Source organism: Papio anubis, chromosome 14, assembly GCF_008728515.1.
Source record: "Papio anubis isolate 15944 chromosome 14, Panubis1.0, whole genome shotgun sequence".
Taxonomy (NCBI): Eukaryota; Metazoa; Chordata; class Mammalia; order Primates; family Cercopithecidae; genus Papio; species Papio anubis.
Genome location: NC_044989.1, coordinates 42,868,718 through 42,882,099, shown reverse-complemented (window position 1 = coordinate 42,882,099; position 13,382 = coordinate 42,868,718). Strand labels below are relative to the sequence as shown.

Genomic DNA, 13,382 nt, shown 5'->3' with positions numbered 1-13,382 from the left:
TGCAACTAGGGAAATTGCTCTGCTGCCATTAGCACATCTACAACTGCCATAGAATATCTATGACCTGTGAATATGTGCTCACACATGCAATCTGCTTAATAAATGGGGTTTCTAAAAATAGTTTTTGCTTACTTTTTTCCCCTCATTAACAGCTGACAAAGCAGTATTTCTAACATTTGATAATTAATCACCTAGAAAAAAATAAAGCCCCCTTTTAAACAAAAATAAGTTCTCTAAAGTCACTTTTGTTTGTTTTAATGTGGAGGAGTAAAACCTGCTCAATTTTATTTTAATAGGTACTTTTTTTTAAGGCTAGTCAAGTGAAACAGTGATAGTGGAGAAGAAACAAAGAAATCTGTAACTGGTTATAAACATTACTGCACTGGGCCCAGCCAATACTACTGTCTTTAATAGTCACTTGACTTTTAAGGGTTAACAGACACTGAAAATTCAAACAAACAATATAGCATACTTTAAAAGTCTCTTCCATATGGTCTGAAATAACAAAATATTTTAAATTATAAAACCTTCATTTTCATAATTATATTAGGAAATAAGGAAACATGGGTTATAATGAAATATAAATTCTTTTTGGAAATGTAGTTTTTATACAAAGATGAAAGGATAGTAAGTGATCTAAGTTTCAAATTTTTCTTTAATATAGCTATATTGTACATCTCCCCAAATTAAAAATGAAAATCTAACATTTAAAATTTTCATGTACATATATTAACAGCTAACAAAGTAAGAGGTTGAGTCAGAATTATTTTATGGAGTAAATATGAATATATAATTAACACATATATTACCATGCCAAGAGTTGTTGATAAAAGTGGTTTAAAAAGAGATTTAAAGCGTTAGTTTCCTTTATGCCAAACAAATCTTGGCTCATAGATAAAAACATGGTAAATTTTAAGCTAACCCCAACCTAAAGGAACTATTATCAAATTCTGTATACAGATACCACAGGCAATTTATACTGAGTCTCAAGCAATGAATATAATCATGTGTCATGTATGATATTTTAATCCTTAAATAATAAAGATACCCAAAAGCATGATATGAAGTATATCAAAGACTACAACACAAAGACCACTCCAGGCCCATATAATCACCCGTACTACTTTTCTACACAGAACCACAAAGGAGTACAGAATTGCTATAAAGAAAATCTACTTTCCCATAGATCATTCAAAAGGGTTTTCAAAGTATAATCTGTTTGAGAGACTGTGCAGGGTGCTGGGACACAAAGACATGTGAATAAATAATTATGACAAAACACAGTCAGTCACACGCTTAACATCAGGTGCTGATCAGCCTGGCATCTGCTACTTGCTTAAGGGTATGTCCCATATAATCCTACAGACTGAAAAATATATGTAAAAATGTACACACAGGTTATATATTTATCTAAAGCTAGTATGTATCTGTATAAATGAAAGAGGAGGGCCGGGCGCGGTGGCTCATGTCTGCAATCCCAGCACTTTGGAAAGTTGCTGCGGGTGGGTCATGAGATCAGGAGTTCGAGACCAGCCTGGCCAACATGGTAAAACTTTGTCTCCACTAAAAACACAAAAATTAGCTGGGAGTGGTAGCACACGCCTGTAGTCCCAGCTACTGGAGGCTGAGGCAGGAGAATCACTTGAACCTGGGAGCCAGAGGTTGCAGTGAGCCAAGATCGCGCCACTGCACTCCAGCCTGGTGACAAGGCAAAACTCCATCTCAAAAAAAAAAAAAAAAGGAAAGAAAAAGAAGGAAGTTTAAATTAGTGGTCATTTCCCGTCTGTAGACTTTCTTATTTTATTTTGTTTTGTTTTGAGAAAGGATCTAGTTCTGTCGCCCAGGCTGGAGTGCAGAGGCATAATCACAGCTACTACAGCCTCAACTTCCTGGACTCAATCAATCCTCCCACCTCAGCCTCCCCAGTAGCTGGGACTACAGGTGTGTGCCACCATGCAGAGCTAATTTTTTTTATTCTTTGTAGAGACAGAGTTTTGCTATGTTGCCCGGGCTGTTCTCAAACTCCCTGGCTCAAGCGATCCTCCCACCTTGGCCTCCTAAAGGCTGGGATTAATGACATGAGCCACCACACCCGGCCCAAACTTTCTTTTACCTTGATACAACTGAAGTGGTGACTACCCACTTACAAAAGTGCAGATATCTTAGTGCCATACCAAACTTACTGAATTTCAATATCTTGGGATGGGTCCAGGAATCTACATGATTAACAAACATCACCAGGTGGTCTTTAGGTTCACTAAACTTAAAAAACCATTCCTGGTCAGGTGCCGTGGCTCACGCCTGTAATCCTAGCATTCTATGAGGCCGAGGCCGGCAGACTGCCTGAGCTCAGGTGTAGTTCGAGACTAGCCTGGGCAACATGGTGAAACTCCGTTTCTACCAAAATATAAAAAATTAGCTGGGTGTGGTGGTACATGCCTGTAATCCCAGCTACTGGGGAGGCTGAGGCACAAGAATTGCTTGAACCTGGGAGGAGGAGGTGCAGTGAGCCAAAATCATGCCACTGCACTTCAGCCTGGGTGACAGAGTGAGGCTCTGTCTTGGGAAAAAAAAAAAAAGAAATATTCCTATAGATGCAGACTTTGACATTAAACTTGCCTTGTTCAACAAACAATATTATTGCTTTATTAAAGACATTTTTCTCATTGGCTTTACAAGTCTTACATTTGCCACAAACTCTAGATTCTTTTTTTTTGAGACAGAGTCTCACTCTGTTGCCCAGGCTGGAGTGCAAGTGGCGTGATCTCACCCTCACTGCAACCTCCACCTCCTGGGTTCAAGCAATTCTCCTGACTCAGCCTCCCAAGTAGCTGGGATTACAGATGCCCACCATCACACCCAGCTCATTTTTGTATTTTTAGTAAAGACGAGGTTTCACCATGTTGGCCAGGCTAGTCTCGAACTCCTGATTTCAGGTGATCCACCCACCTCAGCCTCCCAAAGCGCTGGGATTACAGACGTAAGCCACCTTGCCCGGCCCAAACTACAGATTCTTAACATTTCTTCGTATAAAGAACAATGGCAAAATATTAGGTTCTGGGATTGGTAAATCAGTGAGTAGACAGTTTTTACAGCACTAAATACAATGAACACAATGAACAACCAAATTAAAAAAAAAGATCAAAGATGCAAAATGCTTTCAGAAGATTAGATTTCTCAACAGCAACCGCATAAAACAGAATAGCACAGATTCAAAATTCTGAGAGAAGTGATTTCCAAACCAGAATTCTATGTCTAAAATCATTGGCCAAGTGTGAGAAATATTTTTAGATATGAGAACAAAAACTTTTACATTTTTAGAAGACTTAATCAAAAGACAAAGGTAAAACAATGATAAACTCCACGGAAAACAAAAGTTTATACAAGAAAGAATACATAATACTGACATGTTCATAAAACACGAAGATTGTTTACTAAGTTAAATAAAAGTTGTAATAATATTAAAAACAGAAGGCAAAGGGAATAGGGAAGAGAGAAGTAAAGGTAAATTCCTAAAACTGAAAAATGAATAGTAGGACTATAAGAACAGTATAAATGCAGAAGCCACCATTGAGAAGAGTTGAAAATGACTACAGAGTGGGAACCAAGCAAATGACTGCCCTGGATATTATTAGATAGCCATATCCATATACTTTTAAAAAGTACGAAAATTTAAATTTAAAATGAAAGGGGGTGATATAGTTTGGCTCTGTGTCCCCACCCAAATCTCATCTTGAATTGTGATCCCCATAATCCTCATGTGTCGAGGGAGGGACCCAGTGAGTGGTGATTGGATCATGGGGGCAGTTTCCCCCATGCTGTTCATGACAGTGAGTTCTCAACATGATCTGATGGTTTTATACGTGTTTGACAGTTCCTCCTTCTCCTCTCGCTTCTCTCTCTCTCTCGCCTGCCACCAAGTATAAGACATGCCTGCTTCCCCTTCCACCATGAATGTAAGTTGCCTGAGACTTCCACAGTCATGCAGAACTGTGAGTCAATTAAAACTCTTGTCCTTATAAATTACCCAGTTTCGGGCAGTTCTATAGTAGTGTTGAGAACAGACTAATAAAGAGAAAATCCTAATTAAAATACATAAATTTGCATGAATACAACACCAAGGGAGTAAGGATTATGTACAATAACTCTTTGTATCAGGTTTTCTCAACCTTGGCACCAATGGTAGACATTTTGGGTCAGATAATTTTTTGTTGTGGAAGCTGTCTCATGCACTGCAGGATGTTTAGCAGCATCCCTGGCCTCTATGCAGTGGATGACAGTAGCACCCCCTCATCCATTTGTTAGAGCCAAAACTGTTGAAATTGTCAAATGTCCCTGGGATACAGTATCACTCCTGGTTGAGAATCACTGCTCTACATTAAGAAAACTATGGTTTTCTTAATTATATCTTGGTAACAAACATTTAAGATCGCATATATTAAGTGAAAGAATATGATTTTTTATGGACTTTTTTTTGAGACAGGATCTTGCTGTCACCCTGGCCAGAGGGCAGTGGCGTGATCTCAGCTCACTGCAGCCTCCACCTCCTGGGCTCAAGTGATCCTCCCACCTCAGTCTTCCGAGTAATTGGGACTACAGGCATGAGCCACCAGGCCCTGCTAACTTTCGTATTTTTTGTAGAGACAGGGTTTCACCATGTTGCCCAGACTGGTCTAAAACTCCTAGGATCAAGCAATCCTCCTTGGCCCCGCAAGTGCTGGGATTATAGGCATGAGCCATCAAACCTGACCCTGGACCTCTGCTTTTTTTTTTGAGACAGAGTCTCACTCCGTCTCCAGGCTGGAATGCAGTGGTGCAACCTTGGCTCACTGCAACCTGTGATTTCTGGGTACAAGCGATTCTCCTGCCTCAGCCTCTCAAGTAGCTGGGACTACAGGCGCGCACCACCATACTCAGCTAATTTTTGTATATTTAGTAGAGATGGGGTTTCACCATGTTGGCCAAGATGGTCTCAATCTCTTGACCTTGTGATCCACCCACCTCAGCCTCCCAAAGGGCTGGGATTACAGACATAAGCCACCGCGCCCAGCTGTATTATTTAAAAAAAAAAAAAAAAAGAGGAGGACAAAGAGAAATAAATCTGGAAATCTTTAAATATTTCTGTTCAAAGATATATGATCTGTTATTAATACTGCTTTAACAGATGCTCACAAATAAAAATTAAAAGAAGCCACACACACAACCCTGAAACATCTGTTTGTGTAGATAAAGTAGAAGAATAAAAAGCCAAAATGAGAAGTTTGGGCTCAATAAAATCAATTAATCGATTTCTGAAGAAAAATGATTGACAAATTGTGTTGTGAGATGCCCATTCCATCCATGGGATGCGCAGCATAGCAAAGACACCATAATTCTGAATATTTGATGACAAATATGAAAGAAACTGTCAAGAAGGAATCAAGGAGGAAAAATATCCGTCTCTTGATACCACTCTTCCCTCTTATAGGAGGAAGTGAAATGAGAAAGTGAAATGTTCCAAAAAGGCAATGCCTATTGGAAAGATCCCCCTCTCCAGGACAAGTTGGCAAATGAATCGCTCTGACCACCAGGAAAATCCCTCAAAGGTTCTACAACATGTGGAACACAAGTACTTGAGGGGGAGGTTGGGGATGGTTAATGGGTACAAAACAGCAGCCTGGGTCACTAAGGGAGACTCCATCTCAAAAAATAATAATAAAATAATAATATAAAATAACTAAAAGAGTATAACTGGATTGTTTGTAACACAAAGTATGAACGCTTGAGGTGACAGATATCCCATATTTCAAGATGTGATTATTATGCATCACATGCCTGTGTCAAAATATCTCATGTACCATATATATACACCTATGTAGCCACAAAAATTGAAAATCAAAAACACACACACACAAGTACTTGAGACAATACATAGGATATACTTTGCATCTAACCCAAATGCTCTTGTGCATTGTGATTCTGGTTGAAGAAAACTACTTCAGCCCTTAAAGTGGTTAAGCGGTTAATTCAAATAGTATAAATATACATTTTTCAAAAAGAGCATGCTAAACATGTAGACTTTATGTTAAGCTGTGATAGGATTTTTCCTCCTACTAGCAATTTTTTTTTTTTTTTTTTTGAGACAGAGTCTAGCTCTGTCGCCCAGGCTGGAGTGCAGTGGCCGGATTTCAGCTCACTGCAAGCTCCGCCTCCCGGGTTCACGCCATACTCCTGCCTCAGCCTCCCGAGTAGCTGGGACTACAGGCGCCTGCCACCTCGCCCGGCTAGTTTTTTGTAGTTTTTAGTAGAAACGGGGTTTCACCGTGTTAGCCAGGATGGTCTCGATCTCCTGACCTCGTGATCCGCCCGTCTCGGCCTCCCAACTACTAGCAATCTTATGAGCCTAAGCACACTAACTTTCTCATGTTAACTTCATTTATTAAGAAGTACTACTTATAGGCATCAATAGTACCTTTTTGGCTAATTCAAACTTTATGTATAGATTGCCAAAAATATTACAAAAGCCTAATACTTTAAAATGCTGTCATAATGAAATGAGCAGGAAGAAAACCAATTATTTTAAAGATTCCAAATAAGTTTTTAATATTCACAGCCAAACTGAAGACAGACTAATAATCCACAGTGGAGTTCTATTTTATTACTTACATACTTAAAAGTTAGCACTACTATGTATTTTTCAATAAACATATCTGTAAAAAATTGTTTGTTTTCTCTGAAAGTAGCAAAAAGGTCTCAATAGACATAAATTAAATTTACAAATCATTTCAGCTGAACCTCCCTACTTTGACCAATAGAGAAATATGAAGAAATAAATACAAAATAAAAATTAAGATACTTTCAACTATTTTACTTGGTGTAATTTTGCAGCTACACTCACAATCACACAAGTAAAATGTCCTAGGCACAAGTTTAGTCATTATAGTATTATTTTTAACAGCAAAAGACTACAAAAAACAAAAATCCATTAGTTAGGATTAAACAAATTAGATATATAATACGGCCATAAAAAATAATGAGGCAGATCTTTACGATCCAATATGGACCTATCACCAAGATACTTCATTTCAAAAGCACAACATAAAAGCATCATAATTTACTCCACAATTTACTTAGACATACAAACATATATACCTCATTGCTTCTATACGCATAGAATATTTCTGGAAGTCCACCTAAGATTCTAAAAACACTGAAGACCTGGGGGGACTGTGCAGGAGTAAGACATTTTATTGTATACTTCATGTTTGTATATTTTGGTTTCTGAATCATATATTACAAATCCACCTCCACTGAAACTGTCCCACAAGGTTGACAAGAATTGCATGCAGGTTCTGGCCAGAAATGTAGTTACAATTAAGTATTAATCAGGCTGCACTTTGGCCCACTTCTCTGCTATTGAAAGTCATGTAGCACAAGATACTGACAAAGGCCTTGATTCTAATATCAGAGATCAAGTGTATGGGGAGCCCACTGTTCCCATAGTCAGGATCTCTGACATTAGAATCATAAGGCTTTTATTTAAGGATCACTTAAATTGTTTTTCGTTGGGCGTGGTGGCTCATGCCTGTAATCCTAGCACTTGGGGAGGTCAAGGCAAGCAGATCACTTGAGGTCAGGAGTTAAAGACCACCCTGGTCAACATGGTGAAACCCCATCTCTACTAAAAATACAAAAAAGTTAGCCGGGCGTGGTGTAATCCCAGCTACTCCGGAGGCTGAGGCACGAGAATTGCTTGAACCTGGGAGGCAAAGGTTGCAGAGAGCCGAGATCATGCCACTGCACTCCAGTGGACAAGAAAGGGAAAAACAACGACAAAAAAAAAAAAAAAAAAAAAAAAAAGAGGTTTTTCAGGCCCCGTGAATTCCAGCAACCAGTTTAAAGGCCCCCACAGAGGAACGAGATCAGAAGAATTCAGTTTCTTTATCCCCCACTTCATGACTTCACCATACAACTCTTCAAGATCTCCAAACTTTGGCCCACTCCAAAAGCCTTAAAAGCCCCAACTCCAAACTCCCTGGGGAGACAGATTAGAGGTTTCTTCCCACCTCCTTGTTCGGGGACCCTACAATTAAACCTCCTTCTTTGCTGCAACCTGGTGTCTCAGAGTACTGACTGGCTGTGCTCAGTGGGCAGCTAACCTATCACAATTACACTACCAAAAAAAATTTAAATTTTAAAAGCAAGAGGGCATGTCATCAGTTTTGTGATCCTGACAACAAAGAAAGGCTGCTCTATCGACTGGGCACGGTGGTTCATGCCTGTAATCCCAGCACTTTGGGAGGCCGAGGCAGGCGAATCATGAGGTCAGGAGTTCGAGACCAGCCTGGCCAACACGGTGAAACCCTGTCTCTACTAAAAATACAAAAAGTTATGGCCGGGCGCGGTGGCTCAAGCCTGTAATCCCAGCACTTTGGGAGGCCGAGGCGGGTGGATCACGAGGTCAGGAGATCGAGACTATCCTGGCTAACATGGTGAAACCCCGTCTCTACTAAAAATACAAAAAACTAGTCGGGCGTGGTGGCGGGCGCCTGTAGTCTCAGCTACTTGGGAGGCTGAGGCGGGAGAATGGCGTGAACCCGGGAGGCGGAGCTTGCAGTGAGGAGATCACGCCACTGCACTCCAGCCTGGGAGACACAGCGAGACTCCGTCTCAAAAAAAAAAAAAAAATACAAAAAGTTACCCGGGCATAGTGGCATGCGCCTGTAACCCCAGCTACTCGGGAGGCTGTGGCAGGAGAATTGCTTGAACCCAGGAGGCAGAGGTTGCAGTGAGCCAAGATCACACTACTACACTCCAGCCTGGGCCACAGAGCAAGACTCCGTCTCAAAAAAAAAAAAGATTGTTCTATCATCCACCACTTTTGGATCCCAGGTTGCATCGAGCATTTAACCAAACTGGACATACCATCCCTAACCACAGCAATACATAAATTCACTCTCAGCAATCTATTCCAATCTACTCCCATCTACCGACTATTGCTTTACCGAGTATTTGAAATATTTTTTGTTTAAAAATAAAATTCTGCTTATACATAAAATATTTTATGTTCATTTATTTATTTGTTTCTGACATACAGGACAACCCGAGGAAAAACTTTCCTTCAAACACTAATTGCTCTAGGTAAAACATAAACCAAAAAAAAGAAAGAAAGAAATTCTAATTACAGTCTTTGAAAAAGGATGGAAATGTTTTGTCAATACTCAATAACTCAGTTTTAAAAAGAGACATGAAGAGATAAATCCCAGAATTGTAAGGTATTTTTATTCAGTGAGCTAACTGAAAGAAGTTTCACAGCATCTCAATGCAGGGAGGAGAGTGGAGTAATATTTTCAGTCTCAACAGAATAATGAATTAAATGACAGGCAAAGTCAATGTTTATCTCTTTTCTGAGATGCCTTTTAAATAAGAAGATGGCCTGGTTGGTGGCTCTTCTTCTTATTTAAATAAGAAGATGGCCTGCTTGGTGGCTCTTCTTATTATTACATGGCCTGTAATCCCAGCACTTTGGGAGGTCGAGGCAGGCGGATCACCTGAGGTCACCAGTTTGATACCAGCCTAGCCAGCAGGGCAAAACCCCATCTCTACTAAAAATACCAAAAAAATTAGCTGAGCATGGTGGTGGGTGCCTGTAATTCCAGCTACTTGGGAGGCTGAGGCAGGAGAATCACTTGAATCCAGGAGGTGGAGGTTACAGTGAGCCAAGATCGCACCACTGCACTCCAGTCTGGGTGATAAGAAGAAAATTAAAAGAACCGTCAGGCACGGTGGCTCACACCTGTAATCCCAACACTTTGGAAGGCCGAGACAGATGGATCACAAAGTCAGGAGTTCAAGACCAGCCTGGCCAACATGGTGAAACCTTGTCTTACCAAAAATACAAAAATTAGCTGGGCACGGTGGTGCTCGCCTGTAATCCCACCTACTTAGGAGGCTGAGGCAGGAGAATCACTTGAACCCAGGAGTCGGAGGTTGCAGTAAGCCGAGATAGCGCCACTGCACTCCAGCCTGAGCAACAGAGTGAGACTCTCTCTCAAAACAAAACGAAACGAAACAAAAGAACCTGGCAGGGAATGGTGGCTCACACCTGTAATCCCAGCACTTCGGAAGGCCCAGGCGAGCAGATCATCTGAGGTCAGGAGTTTGAGACCAGCCTGACCAACACAGCAAAACCATGTCTCTACCAAAAATACAAAAAAAAAAAAAAAAAGCCAGGCTTGGTGGCAACACACACTCCCAGCTACTTGGGAGGCTGAGGCGCAAGGATCACTTGAACCCTTGAGATGGAGGTTGCGGTGAGCCAAGATGACACCACTGCACACCAACCTGGGAGACATAGTGAGACTCTGTTTCAAATTTTAAAAAAAGAAAAAAAGAATCTAAACCATAATAAAGAGAATCTGAGGGGGCCGTTAGCAGAATAAAGATTTTCAGAAAATTTTGGAAGACAAAAAGGAAAGACTAAGAAGAGCACGAATGGCCACTTTCTACAATACTACTAAACACAGCATTGCTGGTTTTCCCTAATATAATTAGGACAAGAAAAACAATTAAGAAACAAAGCTCAGGCCTGGCACAGTGGCTTGGAAGGCCACGGCAGGAGGATCACTTGAGGCCAGGAGTTAGAGACCACCCTGGACAACACAGGGAGACCAGTTGCTACAAAAAAAAAGTTTAAATTAGCTGGGCGCAGTGGTCAGCACCTGCAGTCCCAGTTACTCAGGAGGCTGAGGTGAGAGGATTGCTTGAGCCCAGGAGTTCAAGGCTGCAGTGAGCCATGAATTGTGCCACTGCAGCCCAGAAAATAGAGAAAAGATCCTGTTGCTAAAGGAAAAAAAAAAGAAAAAAGAAACAAAGCCCAAAATATGTATACAGGGAGCTGGCTGGGTGCAGGGGCTCACACCTGTAATCCCAGCTCTTTGGGAGGCCAAGACAGGCGGATCAACTGAGGTCAGGAGTCTGAAGCCAGCCTGGCCAACATGGTGAAACCCAGTCTCTACTACAAATATAAAAATTAGATGGGTGTGGTGGTGGAGGCTTGTAATCCCAGCTACTTGGAAGGCTGAAGCACAAGAACTGCTTGAACCTGGGAGATGGAGGTTGCAGTGAGCCGAGGTGGTACCATTACACTACATCCTGGGTGACAAAGCAAGACTCTGACTAAAAAAAAAAAAAAAAAAAAAAGCGCTAATACTAGGGAAAATGGAACTGACCTATCCAGGATAGTCCTGAAGAATTTTTTAGTCTAAGAAGGTAAGACTTAGAAAAGTCAACTTCACAACTGCCTGAAGACAAAGTCAGCCCATAAAACTGAAGCTCCTAGGCCAGGCGCGGTGGCTCATGCCTGTAATCCCAGCACTTTGGGAGGCCGAGGCGGGTGGATCATGAGGTCAGGAGTTTGAGACCAGCCTGGCCAACATGGTGAAGCCCCGTCTCTACTAAAAATGCAAAAATTAGCTGGGCATGGTGGTGGGTGCCTTTAATGCCAGCTACTCAGAAGGCTGAGGCAGGAGAATCACTTGAGCCCAGGAAGCAGAGGTTGCAGTGAGTCGAGATTGCACCACTGCACTCCAGCCTGGGTGACAGAGTTAGACTCCATCTAAAAAAAAAAAAAAAAGAAGAAGCTCCTGTTCAGCCTTACTACCTTGGTTTTGAATAACAATAGATAACTATTAATCATCTAATACTTGAGAACAGACTACAGCACAAAGATAAATACAAAAAATCTGGCCGGGCGCGGTGGCTCAAGCCTGTAATCCCAGCACTTTCGGAGGCCGAGACGGGCGGATCACGAGGTCAGGAGATCGAGACCATCCTGGCTAACACGGTGAAACCCCGTCTCCACTAAAAAAATACAAAAAACTAGCCGGGCGCGGTGGCGGGCGCCTGTAGTCCCAGCTACTCGGGAGGCTGAGGCAGGAGAATGGCGTGAACCCGGGAGGCGGAGCTTGCAGTGAGCTGAGATCCGGCCACTGCACTCCAGCCTGGGCAACAGAGCCAGACTCCGTCTCAAAAAAAAAAAAAAATACAAAAAATCAACAACTGAACTTGAAGAAACAATTTAGGCAACAACACAGTGCAGATCTCTGCTCACTGTAAGCTCCGCCTCCCGGGTTCACACCATTCTCCTACCTCAGCCTCCCAAGTAGCTGGGTGCTCGCCACCACACCCAGCTAATTTTTTTGTATTTTTAGTAGAGACGAGGTTTCATCATGTTAGCCAGAATGGTCTCGATCTCCTGACCTCATGATCCGCCCGCCTCAGCCTCCCAAAGTCTTGGGATTACAGGCATGAGTCACTGTGTCCGGCCCATAAAACAAATTTTAAAACATGATTGGCAAAATTAAAATATCACTAGATGTGCTAGAAAAATCAAAGATTTAGCTCAGGGACCTCCACCTCCAAAAAAAGGAAAGAAAGAAAAATGGAAAATATGAGAAAACGGGCCAGGCACGGTGGATCACACCTGTAATCCCAAAGCTTTGGGAGGCTGAGGCGGGCGGATCACCTGAGGTCAGGAGTTCGAGACCAGCCTGGCCAACATGGTGAAATCCCACCTCTACTAACTATACAAAAATTAGACAGGCATGGTGGCGGGTGCCTGTAATCCCAACTACTCGGGAGGCTGAGGCAGGAGAATCACTTGAATCTGGGAAGCAAAAGTTGCAGTGAGTCAAGATGGCACCACTGCACTCCAGCCTCGGTAACAAAGCGAGACTCCGTCTCAAAAAAACAAATAAATAAATAAAGCAAAACAGATCTTCAAATTATAATGGTGTACCAAATATCCTTACCATTGATGCATCACTGTAAAATTTTAGGATGCAACAAATAAGAAAATTCTAAAAAGATTTCACAGAGGAAACAGGTAACATGCAAAGAATGGAGAACTGATGTGGTATAAAACTCACATTCAATGACAATGGATGTTTGATAACAACGGGGTAAACATCTTCAAAGTTTCGAGGGAAAATAATTTTCAACCCAAAATTCAACGCAAAGAAAGATCATGTATCAAGTGTCTACTATTAAATTATGAATTTCATAGCAGAATAGTATAGGAGGTTACAAAATATTTAAAAGATTGAGTCTGACAAAGTTGAGAAGCTCTGCTATAAGTTAATATACATTAAAAACAAAAAAAGAAATAAAAGTGAATATGTATTAAGATACAAAATGAAAATTAATAAAAATCCAAAAATAATATTAAAAATTATATTTTATAATAAAAGTAATTCAGTTTTCTTGAAATAAAAATAAAATCAAATACTAAACAGAGAAGTCTGAATTACGGATCGCTAGGCAATAATCGACTTCCAGCAACATCCCAAAAAGCAACAAGCAAATTATACTCTTCCCGTTAGACACCACTATCTTTCTGTCTC

The 13,382-nt window shown here is 41.2% G+C and overlaps 1 protein-coding gene across 10 annotated transcripts in view; it reads right to left on the bottom strand.

Moving 5' to 3' along the window:
* Positions 1–13,382, bottom strand: part of MTA3 (metastasis associated 1 family member 3) — a 267,138-nt gene that overhangs the window by 117,970 nt on the left and 135,786 nt on the right. The gene's annotated exons all lie outside the window — the stretch shown is intronic.